The 16,924-nt window shown below is 37.9% G+C and overlaps 1 long non-coding RNA gene across 1 annotated transcript in view; it reads right to left on the bottom strand.

Annotated features, from left to right (window-relative positions):
* LOC103163195 overlaps positions 1-16,924 on the bottom strand; it is a 202,762-nt gene that overhangs the window by 145,299 nt on the left and 40,539 nt on the right. Inside the window, exons 7-8 of the long non-coding RNA XR_004769177.1 lie at positions 8,590-8,719; positions 7,112-7,171 (exon numbers count right to left, since the gene is read on the bottom strand). This is a non-coding gene — a long non-coding RNA (uncharacterized LOC103163195). The remainder of the gene's footprint in view (positions 1-7,111; positions 7,172-8,589; positions 8,720-16,924) is intronic.

Here is a 16,924-nt window from a genome sequence, read left to right as displayed (position 1 = left end):
GCTTAAACATAACTGGAGTTTTAAAAACTTGCAAGCTAAACTCCTTTATTCAACATGTCCTCTAGTTGTGTATCTCATTCCTTATCTCAATGATAGCATCAATTTACCTTGCAAATGCAACCTTGGTATTGTCATTACAACCCAAATACTTCAAGTACTGATACAATTCCGTTTTTAGTGAAAAATGAAAATACTGCCTAAAACTCCTTCAAATGGCAAAGCAATTTACAAATTTTCTCTGATAAGCAAAGATGTTCTTGGTAAAGCATAGGTGATGGGCTACTTAGTGGAACTGGGGAACTCCAATGCAGAGATGGATCAGAAAGTCTTTTCCTAGTGGGAATGATAGCTTTCAATAGCTGCATAAATGAAGACTTCCTCTACAAGAATTCCCTGACATATATATGCTACACTTCCTGGAGGAAATCTTAATTTAGGGTACACACAGATAACTGGTGGGAGAGAAAGGATGGATAATCAGATAAGGGTCCTGCTAGTCTGCACTTCTATGTGGGAAGGAAAATAGGCAGCAAGCTGAACTTGGTACTGGTCAGGATGTCAGTTGTTTGGCATATAGGATTGTCCTGTGGAAGGAAGCCATTTGCAGAAATTCCAAGGAAACAATTAAAATGATCAGCAATGGCTGACAGGCAGGGTTTGTTGTTTCTCCCTAACAGGTTTGCATTTAGTGATAATAACATTCTTGTCTGGTCTCTGTTCAGCTACAATCCTAAGCCTTAGAGAAGCTAGGCTGCCAGGAGAATACTAAGAGTGGCATAAGGCTCTGCCCTAGAAGAGGAAAAGATAAGATGTCCTTGGTAAATTGGGGGCAAGGGCTAGAAGGGAGGGGATGGGTATATGAGGGATCAGTGTGGTCCAGTTGGTGGCAGGATGGAGGGGGAGAGTAATGAAAGAGAATTTTCAGTAGAGGGGGCCATTACGGGGTTAGCAAGAAACTTGTTGCCAGGGAAACTCCCAGGAACCCACAAGGCTAATTTGTAGAAATAGCTTAGAGGGTGGCTAAACTGACCTTCCTGTGTAATCAGATTAGTGACCACCCTAATTGTCATCACAGAACTTTCATCCAGTAACTGATGGAAGAAGATGCAGAGGTCCAAGAACTCTGCCATGTTCCTCCAGGAGTTCATTTAAAGAGAGAGAGGAGGGAGTTATGTTCAAGGGGGTTTCAAGATCATGACAGGGAAACCCAAAGAGATAGCTGACCTGAGTTATGGGATCTCACAGACTCTGCACTCATAGCTAGGAAATTGCCAAGGGACTTAACTAGGATCTCTGCATTTGGGTGACAGTTGTGTAGCTTGCTCTTTTATGGAGCACCTAGTGGACCAAGACATGCCCTAATGTATGAGCTGGCTCTTTAAAACCATGGGATGCCTTGCCCAGCCTTGATGAGAGGCTTGTTTCTGCCTCAATTTGATATGCCATGCTTTATTGACTCCCATGGGAGGCCTTGCCCTTCCTGAGTGGAGAAAGAGGAGGGGAGGATGGGGTTGGGGTAGAAGAGAGGTAGGGGAAAGAATAGGATGAGAAGAGGGAGGAGAAATTGTGGTTGGCATATAAAATAAAGAAAGAATCTCTATCTTGACTTATGATGACAAGCTTGGAAGTGTTTCTGGGAAGTAGTTGATAGCTTTTCAAGATCCACATGTATTCTGGCACTGACTATAAAAAAATGCAACATAAATTAGTTACTTTCAGCTCACTGATCCTTTCAAACTTAGTCATCAAAGCTTCACACACATGGCTGGCTGCCTTTCAGGCAACTGATTTTTGTTCACAACTGTCCATATTGAAAATGAATTGCCTATTAATATCTATAGTCCTTAATATATTTTAGTAAATAACCAAGAGAGCAAGTATTCAAGGTTGGATAGAGTAACACCTGTACAGAAAACAGTCACTTTGTAGTGGAACTCCAACATATATATATATATGTAAGATGGATCCAAATGGTGATGGGGGGATGCCAGCCCCAAGGATAATCCAGTTAGAGGGATCTATGACATGACCTGTAGACATTTGCAAGTATTTTATCATTAGGATAACAGCTATTTCTTACCATTAGAGGAGCCCTAGCTATATAGACCAGAAAAGAAGAAAGCTTAGCAATAGTGTCTAAAATGGAAAAGTAGTGTGAGGAACAGGAGCAAAGTAGAAATAGCTACTACATATCTCTCTTAATCATGGGAACTAAGAGATTAGGATGATATTTTTTTCAGATTTAGCTTTTGTTTTTTATATCTTTATTTTTATAATTGTAATTAGGCCAATTTTAAATTAGAAACAAGCTTCTTTTACACGTCAATCTCAGTTCCCTCTCCCTCCTCTCCTCCTCTTCCCCCCCACCCTGTATCCCAAACCCTTTCTGCTCCCCAGGGAGGGCAAGGCCTTCCATAGGGGAATCTTCAAAATCTGTCATATCATTTGGATCAGGGCCTAGACCCTCCCCCATGTCTCTAGGCTAAGAGAGTATCCCTCTATGTAGAGTGGGCTCCCAAAGTTAATTTGTGTACTAGGGATAAATACTGATCTACTACCAGAAGCCCCATAGGTTGTCCAGACCTCCAAACTGACATCCTCGTTCAGGTCTGGAACAGTCCTATGTTGGTTTCCCAGCTATCAGTCTAGGGTCCATGAGCAAGCCCTTGCTCGGGTCAACTGTTTCTGTGGGTTTTTCCATCCTGGTCTTGACCCCTTTGCTCATTACTCTGTAACTAGATTCTAGAGTCCATGTCAGTGTTTAGCTGTGGGTGTCTGCTTCTGCTTCCATCAGCTACTGGATGATGTCTCTAGGATGGCATATCTGCTGGTGTGCTAAGAAACGTGCATTCAAACTTCAGAGATTCTTAACCTCTTCTGGTTCTCCTGACAGTGCAGGACTGCACTGCTATACCTATACCTGATTGTAGGAGATGCTTTGAAAAATCTTCCTTTATCCAATTTTAGTAGCCTTAACTAATTCCCCTTCAACCCTGTCTTTGTGATATCCATCAATTAAAAAAACAAAAGCAAAAGCCAACAAACAAAACACCTGTGAGACCTTGAGTATGTGTCACCTTGACACTTTATTCTCACATTCATAATCTATAAACAAGCAAAGGAGCAATGACTCAATAATTTACTTCATTTATGTGAATTCTATAGATGTTGAAATGCCCAGTTTGTTTATGACACATCAACTGAAAAACAGAAACGAATTTGTAAATGCTCAGTGTATGATGGGCTGGAAAATACACAAGCAGCATAGAGAAAAATAATATTCCATCCTATTTATATTTTAAAACAGGTGGATTTGTTGGAATTGTTATAAAGAAAGAATTAGCATTAAGACACAGTCAGGTCCTAAAATTCCAACCTCCTACCACACAGGCTGATAAATTTCCCACTCTCTGTTATAAATGGTCAGGAGGTAGTTTGGCACCTGTCTCTGACCCGGTGCAAATCCACATGAGCTTCCATGATTTGGCCATCTTACAGTTAGGGTCACAAGGCCAGATAAACTGGTAAGTCTTCTTTCCACAAAGTAAATTTATGGACTGAATTTTCTTTTGCAGCAGAGAGGACCAAGGGCTTAATGTATTCAGTAAAGCATTCTGCCACTGAGCCACATATTAAGTCATATAGTTATTTGTCTTACAATATCTTCCCTTCTCCAAAATCATTGTGAGGAATTGTAGAACCTACTGTCTTTGTCAAGGCAAGCAGATGTATTAATACACTAAATAGGGGAAAGGGAACCTGCGGTGGAGAAGTGGCACATATATAGTGAGAGCATCTGCAAGGGTATATCTGTAATCTTCCAGAAAATCCAGACAAACCCATGCTCTTGCTATACCATTCTCTCCCCAAAGTTCATAATTCACTTCCTATATTGAGCCCACAAGAAAATAAAGGCATAGGCTCCCAACTATGCTATAGAAACAGTGGTCATAAAAGATTTGGGGCAGCATGATCAGGCCTCATGTCCTCAGATCAGTCTGGAAGCAAAGTACTAACTTCCAGTTACCCTATGATTTCATGACAAATATTTAAATCACCTCAGAGCTGAAACTCCCCAACAAATCTTTCCTACAAAGAAAGGAACAGCGCCTTCCCTCCTAAGTCAAACAAACCACCCCCTCTTGATTTTCAGAACCCACCACACATTGAAAACAAAGTAAACTTAGCATTTTCAATGCATCAGAAACTTCAAAAGACTACTCCAGGCTGAAGAAACAGAGAACCATATTTCCTTTTTTCCAGTCTAGCCTAGGGAGTTACACTCAGCTATTTCCAGCTCATGTGCCTGGGACTGTGAGATAAGAAGTGATTACAAAGTGGAGTGACTGTCCATGTTGACAATTACTAGTTTTATCAAGTGTGTATCTGCCTTTTGTTACCCAATTAAGAAAAACTATATTGCTTTTATGTGATCCATTCCAAGGTACATTCAAATCAGCCCTCAACAATGCAGGACAGGCATTGCCATATACAAATATTTCCCCATATTTGTCATTCAGGTATATTAACATGAGTAGAGAATTTTGAATATCCTGCATAGGAGTGCTCAAGAATTGTAAAATGAGTTTGGTCAGTTGCAGAAAACCTGAGATTATTTCCCGGTATTGACAGAAGATGAAACTTGTAGAAGGAAAAGTTACAAGGTAGTTTCTCTAATTAGTTAGTGATGTAATGGTCCCAACTTAGGATTCTACAAGTTGAGCTTTGGTTTGCATATTTCAAAAGGTCCCTGGGTCCTCCCATTTCCCTTATTTTCCTGTTTAGACATCAGCCCCTGGAGAAATGAAGATTTCTCCGAGAAATATCTCCCAGAAATAAGAATTCACTATGTCAGTTAGCTTAATTCTGCTTTACCTGTATAACTAAGTCTCTGCAAGTCCTTTAATTGTGCCATTGCTGGAATACCTATACCACTCATTAAAGAGAGCCAAAGAATGTAGGAACAGAAACAGGGATGATGTAAGAGCAATGAAATATGGAAGGGAGGTAGGAAATAGATATGGCTATTGTACGGCAAACTCCCAGAAAAGACTGCATACGTCCTTTACTATCAGGTGTACATAAATTCTATCAAGGAAGGGAAGGATATACGGAGGTCCTATTATATGATGAGGGATATTTCAATTCAATAGATGTAACAGAGAGAATATTACAGTTGGGGGAACAATGTTTGAATAATGCCAGTGTCCTAGTGAAAGACCTAACCGTCACATGCATATGAGGAGCAATAATTGGACCCAGTGGGTTTAAAATAGATAAATGTGTACTTGAAGTTTGGGGGCATAATTTTGATGATGTCTCCATGATTTATTGGAGTGGGCCACAGATATAGATTTATGGAAGGTGGGTGTCATAGCATATGTGAGAAAAACATGTCCTATCCAAATGTGCAAAACATGACTTGGATAGGATAGTAAAGTTAGATCTCCTTATGATACATGTTATATTAATCCAGTTACTCTAGAGAACTCTGACTAAATACACAGTGATTATTTGTGCAAATAGAGATAGACAAATCTACAAGTAAGATCACAGCATCTGTGTCTTTTGATAAATTTCCACTAGTGTCATCATTTTTATATGTTGGTTCTAAAGATGATATCAATCAAGACATATTGACCCCTGAATTACACCTTTATAATCCATAGTAAATTTACTATGTTGCTTTGCTTTCAAATGCACATGGAAACTACTCACAATCTTCCTGTGGATCATAGCCAGGCTCTTGGCCATAGTCAGCATGTGGTTGCCCTTCAGTTTCTCTTCCTGACCATTAAGGATGAATTTACTGATTAATAATTGAAATCTTTTAAGAACTAAAATAAATTTGTGTAAATATACATATGCAATAATATTTCCACATAATTCTAAAGCATGATTTTGATCCTAAAACCTGTCAAATGGCTCACAAGGATGTCTCAATAGTCATATTAATATAATGTAATAAAACAAAAAGTGGCTGTAGGGAGGATTAAGTAAAGTGCACGGCTGACTGTATTGTAGCATTTGGAGAAATTTCAGATTTTCTTTGTTGGTTAATGCACTGCAAGTATACTCAAAATATTTAATTCATGTTCAATCAGAAATTTAATTCCACAAAAGTATTCCAAAGAGCAATATAGGGAGACAGCTGACACAGACTTCTTAACTCCAGGCCCATGATCACACTGTTGTACAAGCCAGCACAACGCAAACAATTATACACACTCAGAAACACACTGTTTAACACCTCACAGTTCAAAAACAAACAGGAATATTTTAAACTGTTGATAGTGAGTTCCTGAGTGAATTTTCTTTGTTTTGCATGGGGAGTAACATACCAAGGAACACAAAACCTGAGGTCTATATGATTTTGAAAGCCTTCCCAAGGTGAGTGTCAGTGGAACCTCAAAAATTTCTTAGTTGACAGTGTATGTAGAAACTCTCAAACATGGCTTCTTCCTCCCAGGATAATTGCAGCCTGAGATGCTACAGAAACCTCTTCCCTAGGTTAGCTAAACCTGCCTCCTTGTTGATCTTATCCCATAGATTAGCTCCTTGTATATATGTTTACAATAAACTGCTTCCATGATCCAGATGCATAAAATAAATGCTTTGAGGTAGCTTGCAAAGTTGATATTCTCCATCAGAGCAAGCAGAGCCCACTTAATCCAAACTTTATTTCCATATATCTGTCCTTGCCTCATTCCCTTGTCCTCTCAGCTACATTAGTGCCGAACAGGCAGAAAACATGCTTAACACTATAATATGATATGACAAAATTAAGGAGATATCTGTTCAAGCAGTATGCCAGTGGGTGGCAAGCTGAGGGCATTCAAGCCATAACATACATGTCCTCCGTAGAGATACCCCATGACAGAGCATACTCTGTGTGGTTTATACACAATTCTCCTGGGATTACCAAACTTTCCATTCATTATCTCATTTATAAGTACTAATAAAATCCTACTTCTAAAATAACAACAACCATCATCAACAGCAACAGAAAGAAATTGAGAATATATACCATGTAGAAAGAGATGTTATACATTCAATGGAGTAAAATGTTTTCAAATCACATGAATGTTAAGTTACCAGATGAATGTCTTACCTGAATAACACATCTAAATATCTAAATAAATAGGCATTTCTCCAAAGATGATACAGCACACTGAAAGAAACATATTTTTTCAATATTTTTATCATAGAGAAATACAAATCTAAACAACTTGAAACAGACTATACAAATCTAACAGGAAAACTATTAATTAGACAAGCTAATTTACTTTGAAGCAAACAAATATGTGATGATATAAAGTTAAACATACCATTCCTGTTTTCAAAAAAAAAAACTAGTACTGGAATTATTTTGTGTAACTGCTTTTTCTCCTTTAAAATTATGCAGACTCATCTATCAAATGCCATAGTATAATAAAACATGTTTTAGGAAAACTCTCTCCAAGTTAACAAAATCATGTTTTTGGCACCCTTACCTTTCTTAGCAGGCTTAATATACTAACTATTGAAAAATAGGGCAAAAATCCTTGAGAATGTTCAGGTCTCTACCTTCTACAGCTTCTTCAAAATGACCAATCCCAACAACTGTGAATTATCCCATAGTACTAAGCTCCTAAATAAAATCATATACAAGTTGGCAGTTGCTCCAGTGAGCCTTGTTACAAATGTCCATGAAAAAGAGAATGGAAACTCTCACTTAATACCATGGGAACTCCTGGACTTATGCTTTACTGGTTCAAAATTATTACAAAAAAGAAGCCTTTGAGTAAAGGAATACAAAATAATAAAGGGGATCTTGCTCAGCTACAGATTATCCTCCCTCACATTTTTATATCTATATGTACTTCTAGCAACATAGTCTCAGTTTTCACTATTAATGCATCATTCTGGGAGGCACGCATATTCTTGTATTGTTACTTGTGATATGCTGTTTTATTGTATCAAAATTGACCATCAGGTCATACACTAAATTCTCCCTCTCTTTCAAATGCTCCACACAATGGAATAGGAGATGCAAAACCAACAGGTCATATGTAAAATATGCAATTGATAAACATTTTGTGATTGAAAGGAACAACTCAGATAAAGTGTATATACACAAATGACATACCACACCAAAGTTATTTTTGGAAAATTAAATTGTTTAAGATTGAGAAGGATATCTGGCAGGTAAATTTCTTTTCTTTCAATGGGAGTGTAGAACACTAGTATGACACCACACAGAAACACCTCACTGTTAAAGATTTTCTAATGACTTTACTGAACTCATTGGGAATAATTAGCAGATAAACTATCAGAACTATTGTTTGCCAAAGCATAGTTATAATTTAAACCTGACTGTTTAATCCCCATTGGAAAGTGGACATCTGACAGCCTTGATGACAAAACACAAGATTACTGTTATAACTTCTTTGATCACAAATGGCCTTGGGTGACAAGTAACAAGACCTGGATAGTGACTAAAAAATTTAAGACTCTCAGAGAACCTCAGGGTGGGGTGCATTGAGAATTGCCCCTGCCATGCAGTTCTTCACAGAGGTACTTCAAGTGATTATAAGGAATAAAACATACCTGGTCTCTATCAGAAAAAGCTTTTCAAAGTGAATCATCTTCCTTGTAGATGATAAAGGATTCATGGACTGTGGCAGGGATGGCAGACCTTAATGTAAAAGCCATGGCTTCAGAGTCAGTGGCATGATTCCTGCATAGGAAAAAGGAGCACATGACTCAGGAGTGTGGAGAATCCCAGCCAGTCCCCATCGTTGCTCAGTTTCCAGTGGTCCTGTTTCCTGCATATCACAGGAATATCCTTTATTCTCTGGAGCAGCATGCTGTCAGGCTTCAGCTAGAATTGGTACCAACTGAAAACTGGATGTTAGCTATAAGCCTTACTGGCAAACCCCCAGAAGCACAGATTTTTCTTATCTGTTTGCCTCTAATTGGAGGATCCTGTACATTTAACTGGAAAATGGGTTAAGAACAAATCATTAAAGAGGTCTCAAACTTAGGCACTGAAAGAAACAAAACTACAATGGTCTTGTAGATCTCCATCAGAGCTTCTGATTCAGGGAAATTTAAAGGAAAAGAAAATAAAATGTAATTTACCATGAGCTCTGGAACCATTAACAATAGACAAAACCATCCACCAATAACTTGGAGCTAACCATGTATCTGGCTGCTTGGTACTAGACGCTATCTATAGACAAGAAAGCCTCCAACTTTCCTAGTACATTTCTGGTTGTGAATCTAGGCTGCCAAGTGCAGATTTCTCTCAAATCTTTGTGATCTTCCTGTGTCAGTTTCCCCACATACTAGATTAAATGGTTGATATATAACCCCACATAAAGTAAAATTAAATAAGAAAAGCTGCTTTCAAGCACTGCTCCAAATATACCAAATTAGCATACTTTACTCAGAGTGCCATAATTATAGAGAAATCATTTCACCCATACTTGTTTTTTTAGCTTAAAGTATATGTATATTCTCAAGAATTCTCTGTGTGTACAAGTTTATAGGTGTGGATGTAGACATGTATGCATGAGGTGACAATCATTTTTATTTCTCAGGTACAACTGATTTCATAAAATATTTTATTCAACACTAGTATGTGAATACTGTGTGTTTGGAAAATTCAACGCATTCTCTACACTAGAATTCCTCTACAATCACTTCTATCACTACTCCATTTGAATTTCATATACTGTTTCTCTCTTTAATAAAAAGCTGAGTTCATTTAAGGTTCCAGAGTGTAGAATATGTGTAGCTACGCATTACAAACATCCCTAAAAAATAGGGGGAGAAGGAATGGGGGTGGGGGAGGGAGAGGGAGAAGGGACTTACATGTGAAACATTATCATTGGCTCATCTGAGAAACTCTTTGTCCCAGGAATACAGTTTGCCTGAGAAGCTAGGTTATCTGGTAGGTATGGGTCCAACACTCTCCTCCAGTGGTGTAGATGGGTCCAAGACACAAATGGCAGCAGATGCTGGGTGACTTGGTATGCTTCTAGGTCTCTCTTGGGGATTTAGTGGCTGGACTTGTCTGAGGGATGTAAGTCACAGAACTCCATTAGAGAAAGATGGGCAGGATAAGGCCTATCTCACACCTCTTCCTGTGGGTGTGGGTACAAGACTGGGATGGCATCAGATGCTGGATGCTTTGGTCTGCCTCCAGGTCACTCTGGGAGATTTGGTGTTGGGATGGGTCCAGGGGCCTTGGTCAGGGGACTGCAAGAGGGAAATGTGTACAGGATTTTAATACTGTAACAAATTCTTAAATGGACCTTACTGGAAAGTAGAAGTAACTAAGTTGGGGAATTTGAAATTCTGAGATGGGATATATGGGAGCATCTTCATTGCTCCTCTTGTTCCATTATCTGTAGGGAGGTCACAGAAGAAGAGTACTGACACTTAACCATCTCCTAATATTTCAGTCCAAAATTCTGTAAACAAATTTGAAGCTGGGGACCTAAAGGACCACATCAGAACTAGGGAGGAGGGAAAATAGATTGTTCCATAGAGTGATCATCAGTGTGATCCTTTAATTGTATTTAGTGCATCACTTTCTGTTATTAAGGTTGTAATATGCACAGTCAATTAGATGGCTCACTCAACAACTTGCTCAGTTGCAAATATGAGCAATTTGGGTTCATTTCAAGAATACACATATTAAAGACCAGGCATAGTGGTTTTAGCATCCAATCCCAAGACATGAGTGAGAAGTGGTTCCAGAAAAATCTCAGACTTTTACTGGCCAGCTAACCTGTCCTCTCAGGAAAACTGTATTCATGGGACAAAGAGATTCTCAGATGAGTCAGTGGTAATATATAACAGCAGGAAGAAAGAGTGATACTGGGCCTGCATTGAGTATGTGAAACCTCAAATCCTACCCATAGTGACACATTTTCTCCAACAAAGCCATACTTCTAATAATGGCATTTCCTATGGACCTAAGTGGGACATTTTCATTCAAATCACCACAAAGGGAAAAATAATTAAATTGTGTTAAAATCTTAAAAAGTAAAGGACATAATTAAAATATAATACTCTATAATAGATGTAAGGAATGTCTGCCACACTAAAATTAATATCCACCAAAGGAGCCTACATAGAATTCCACCAAAGTTTTCTCTGGGGACCCAATGAGTTTATTGGGCTAAGTTACAGAAGAAAGGTGGTGGGCTATGTATTATGTGTATGCTCTGACTCAAAAGCTGCAGTAGAAAGCCTCTGCCCTGGAAAGATGATGTCTCTCCCATACTCTACAAATGAAACCAACTTCCCTGAAATTTCTTGCCCTATATACTACAGACTTTTCCCAAGGTGACACAAAGTTAGTTGAGTTGAATATAAGTTGTAGGAGCATATAGATACTCCATGGAGTGTCTGTTGATCTTTCCTGTCATTTAATGAGGGGTAGCAAATAATCAATAATTCTAGTTAGAGCAATATTTCCCAAGGGACACAGATGAATGCTCAACATGATAGCTGTTTGGTTTGGAGAATAGAAATATACAGCACTTCCACTCATCCTCTAGCTCTTAAATACTTTGCAACTCTCTCTACCTCAAGACTCACTGAACTTTGGAGGTTATCACATAGATATCTGACAAATTCTCCTTCAGGTATAGCAAGTTATAAAATCCCTAAGGATATTTTATGCATATGTCTCTGGAACATTGCTGCTGGGAACCCTTGAGTTTTCTTTCCTACTACAAAGTACAAGTGAGAAAAATGACAAAAAATTGAGAAATGGGAACTATGATATGAACTATATTAATATAGATTTTATATTATGCATATGAACACTTTAGCTGGTACTGAATTTAACCAATCACTAGCAGATTCTTCCTTGTTGGAGACTATGACTTCTCTGCTCACAAGTATTTTCCATGTTTCTCATAGAAGATCTGAATTTTCCACTACTGGAATTAAATCCAGTCCAACATAATCTTTGATTCTTTCCACCTTCCATGACAATAGTGGCACAGCTAATACATCTTGACTTACACTCTATTGCAAAACATTTGATGTCTAAAACAAAGTAAAACATTGGGGCTTAATTATCCACAGCACTCTTCATGGAATCTGATGGGGCTAAAGGACCTAATTCCCAGGGAGTGGACATTTTTGGCAAAGCCAAGCTGTATTTCTCCAAGACACACACCCCAAACTATCAGCCTCCTTAACAATATTACCATGCCATTCAGCCCTGGAACAAAACCAACAAATGTGACAGCAGCCTTGGTCTTTTTAGAACCCTCTACAGGGTCTGTGGCCAATAATTTCTAGGGGACTTAACACATTCCTAGCACTGTGATTCACAGATAACAACTTTAGGGCTTCAACAAGCATCTGCTTTTGCAATTGTGTAATATTAGACAGTTATAAGCAAAGGTTATTGTGAACTTTCTCAGACATATTCATAAGCTTGGTAGTTTGAAAGTAATTTGTCCCCATAAGCTCATAGGGATTGGTACCATGAGGAAATATGGCCTGTAGTAGGTGTGACCTTATTAGAGGAATTGTGTCACTGCGGAGGTGGGCTTAGAGTTCTCCTCTAGTCAAGCTACTCCAAGTGCCACAGCTGATGCCCGGCTGCCTGAAAGATATGGGACTTTCAGCTGCTTCTCCAGTAGCATGTGTAACTGCAGGCTGGGGTTTTCCCTGCTATGGTCATAAGTGACTAAACATCTGAAACTGTAAGCCACCACCTCAGTGAAACATTTTCCTTTACAAGTGCTGCCATGGGCAATAGAAACCCTTCCTCATAGAGGCAGGTAGATCTCTGTGAGCTTGGTAGGCCAGCCAGGGCTACCCAAGGAAAACCTGTCTCACAAAATAAATAAATCAAGATAAAAAAGAGTTCAAACAGCTACCAGTCTTCCTTTAGGTTAGGGTAAAAATTAGCACCCTCTCTGAAACTATTCATGAGAAATTGAGTTTGGTACTACCGGCAATTTTAAGATTAAATTCAGTGGTTTTCACAGAGGCTTAAAAAGAACATGTAGGGCTGGGTATTGGTGGCACACACCTTAAATCCCAGCACTTGGGAGGCAGAGGCAGGCAGATCTTTGTGAGTTCAAGGCCAGCTTAGTCTCCAGAGCAAATGCCAGGATAGGCTCCAAAGCTCCTCAGAGAAACCTGTCTCAAAAAAAAAACAAAAAAATAACATGTAGGAATAAAGTTTGTTTTAATGTTTCCTTCATTTTCATGGTTTGATTGCCTTGAGACACAGTCTCATTTGTAATCCAGACTGGATTCATACTCAACCTCTTCCTTTTGCCTCCTGAGTCCAAAACCTAGCTGGTGTCAGTCAGAACAAGCAATAGCAACCTGCCTAATGTTACTAGTCCCTCTCTATTTAACTTCTACCTCATGGGCCTGGTGGACCCAGTCCCTACCTTTCACACTCAAATATCTGTGTCCTGAACATAACTGGGAGACATCTACAAAATCATGAATATGACAACCGTGTTTTTTTTAAAGACTTTCACATGGTTAAAACTCCTAGCAATGGTGGAGAGGGTGCCTGAATTAGGCTTCCTCTGGAGATAGATTGATGAATACCCAACGATCATCATAGAGCCTTCATCAATGGAACCAAATGCAGAAATCCACAACCAAGAACCAGGCTGAGCTCTGGGAATCCAGTTGAAGAGAAAGAGGATAGAATATGTGAGCAATAGAGACCAAGTTCATGAAGGGGAAAAATATAGAGACAGCCAAACCAAGCTAGTGGAAACTCATGAACTCTAGAATGAGAGTGGTAGAGACTCCAGGGTACTGAACTAGAGATATCATTGAAGATTTCATCCCCTTTGAGATATGCTTTGTTGGCTTCTTATGTGAAATTATTTCACAATAGTAGAGAATTTGGAGATACATTTTAAACAGTGCAAACTGCCTGTTTGAAGAAACATCCCATTACCTTTTGGGAAAAGCACGTTATGCTGGGAAAAAATAAGCCATAAAATTACTCGTCAAAGGCCTTGCAGAGAAGGTAACTCATTGTTCTAAATAAATTTTGAGACTTGCCATTTTATTCCTAAATAACACAAGAGTTGCAAAAAATCCTCTATTAAAAAGAAAAAAAACATACCTGTATTCCTCAACATATTTTTAATTTGCAATTTCTAAAAGTAGATGTTTTCCACGGTCACTAAAATTACTATATGATGTGATGGGTAATCTTCTTGCATGTGTATCAATCATTTGCCACATCTGGTGATTCATAATGAAAGTAAGAATGCCCTCTATACAAAGTAGCAAGCATGGGCTTCTGTAAAGTTCTGAATCTTCTGTGTCACCAACATTCTAAGTGTTACCTTACCATCAGCCTTAACTGCAAGTATATTGCTGAGGATTACCACTGGGGCTGCAAGCTATAATTTGCTTAGCAATGTAGAACTGATTGAAGTGCCCTTCATGGTAATGTAAATTTATGTTCCCAAAGTCTCTGTCTATGTTCATATAAATAAGCATTTAGGATTTCCCAAGTACTTGGACCTGACTCAGAACTTATTTCTATTGAAAATTATTTTATTATATTTTCACTGTTTATGTTATGCCAATGTATTTAAGAAATATGTTACACAAACTTACTCCAAAATAATACTTGGAAAAAAGAAGTAATTAGACTTGTATATGTTTAATAATTATATTGTTGACCAAACTTTCAAGAGAGTAATTAAATTTGAAAACAAAAAATAATCAATGAGGACTACATCTTATATTCCAAGTATAAAAGCATACTGGTATTCTAGAAAGGTTCACAGACAAGAAAATTAAAACAAACCAATTCAAAATTTTTGTATTAAAACCTGTTTTACTGTTACTGATCACAAATAAATAAACTATATATATATATATATATATATATATATATATATATATATATATCAGCATCTTTGAATAGGCCATTGACAAAACACCAAGTAAATTGCAAGGGGTAAAGGGGTAAAGGACCCTTATACTTTGACTGGATTTAAACTTAAAACCCTCATACTAGAAGGATTTAACTGACACAATAGCATGGTCCTCTGAAACAAACACAAAAAACACATAAAGAAATATTTTTAAACAGGCAATTTTGAAAGTATATGAAACATCTGATATTTCCAAAACTCTAAGAACTGTGGTAAAAATGCTCTAGAGACTGTACGTTTACACACACACACACACAAAAATACTTTGAAACCTTCTGCACACTGTGGACACAGGAATTGTGTTCTCTTGATCTGCATTTTCTATTCAATTCAAATATGCAACAATAATCAATTATTTGTGTCAACACATCTTTCTTGACTCTTTCTGTAGCCACCTTGGAATGATTATTCAAACAATATCTTAATTCAGCCAAATATGAGTTAATACATTCAATAGCAAAGACTTACAAAAGATACTTTGCATATGCATCATTTAGATGCTCTATTTCATTCACATTAGGATACTGACAGGGTGATAACTGGAGGATCACCCTGTTGTCTCCATGGAATGTTCAAACAGCTTAATTTCTGAATAACAAATGCCTCTGTGGTGGCTTTTCACATATGGTTTAGTTGGCTGTAATAATTCACATATTTATTTTAATTCAGACTCACATTTAGCACCTGGTCCTGGTCCTAACCACTTCTAAAATCATGTATCTTTATTGTCATGTATCTTCTCTCCTCTCTTACAACAGAACATTTTGAACAAATTGACATTTCCCTAGTAAGAAGATTCATTTCTGTCCATATCTACTGCACTAGATCTTTGAAGGATTTTCCCCTGCTCTCTGTGTATGTATGATTATGTGCCTGTCCTTGTTTGTTGTTTATTGGTGTTATAAATACCAGGACCCAAAGCAATTTGTTTATGAAATGGTTTATTTCATCTTACAGATTATAGCTCTTCATAAAGTGAAATCAGAGCAACCACTTGTGGCAGGGACCTGGATTTTGAAAATAAGAAGAGGCCACAGAGTAATGGTGCTCACAATGGATCGCTTAACTTACTGTCTTATACAATCTGGGACCATCTGCCCAGGATGGAAATTTCTCAAAATAGGCTGCTAATTCCCTCATCAATCGTTAATTCTGAAAACATCCCAAAGTAAATTCCATAGGGGTCAAACTGATGAACAAAATTCTTCATTTGAGATTCATTCTTCCCAAATATATCTATTCTGTAAAGTTATCCAAAACTAATCAGCACAGTGTATGAGTATGAGAATCATCGTATTTATGTCCAAATACACATTGCATAACATGTTGGATTATAGTGAATCCATGTACATCAAGAACTGCATGCAAAAATGAATTATTATGTTTAAAGTCACACAAACAAAATATATGTGAATTAGTTCAGGTGCATTTGCGGTTTGGTTATTCATTACCCAGGATTCACTCATGAAATGGAAGGGGAAGAAAGAGTGTCAAGCTCCAACTCTACGAAGTCAAATAGCCTAAATATGTGCTGTCATGATCTCAGAAGTGAAGCTTTTCAGCCACAACATCTGTCATTTCCCTCAAGGCTCTGGATCACAGAAGCTACTTTTCTAACTATATAATGGATATTAAATTAGGAGACCTTATGCTGCTCAGTATGCACTCACAGTGTACTGGAGGGTTTTTTATTGCTTCTTAAACACTTCCCAAGTGTCCATGTTGTATTTTGCATTCTTTCCTGACATTTCACTAGGATTTCCCTACCCATGTACAACATTTTGTTATACCAACTGCTTTTGGGTAAAACACTTGGTCTTTCTGATCTACCAGTTCAGACTGTAAATCCTATTCTATTGCATTCAGCAGTACATTATATGATATAATCCTAGTATGTGAGTGATAACAGAACACACAGTTACAAAGAATACCTGATGGGTCCACCGATTATAAGGGACTCTGATATGAAATACATAAAT

Source organism: Cricetulus griseus, chromosome 3 (genome assembly GCF_003668045.3).
Source record: "Cricetulus griseus strain 17A/GY chromosome 3, alternate assembly CriGri-PICRH-1.0, whole genome shotgun sequence".
Lineage (NCBI taxonomy): Eukaryota > Metazoa > Chordata > Mammalia > Rodentia > Cricetidae > Cricetulus > Cricetulus griseus.
The sequence above is the reverse complement of the archived record's forward strand: the minus strand, read 5'-3'. Positions and strand labels throughout refer to the sequence as shown.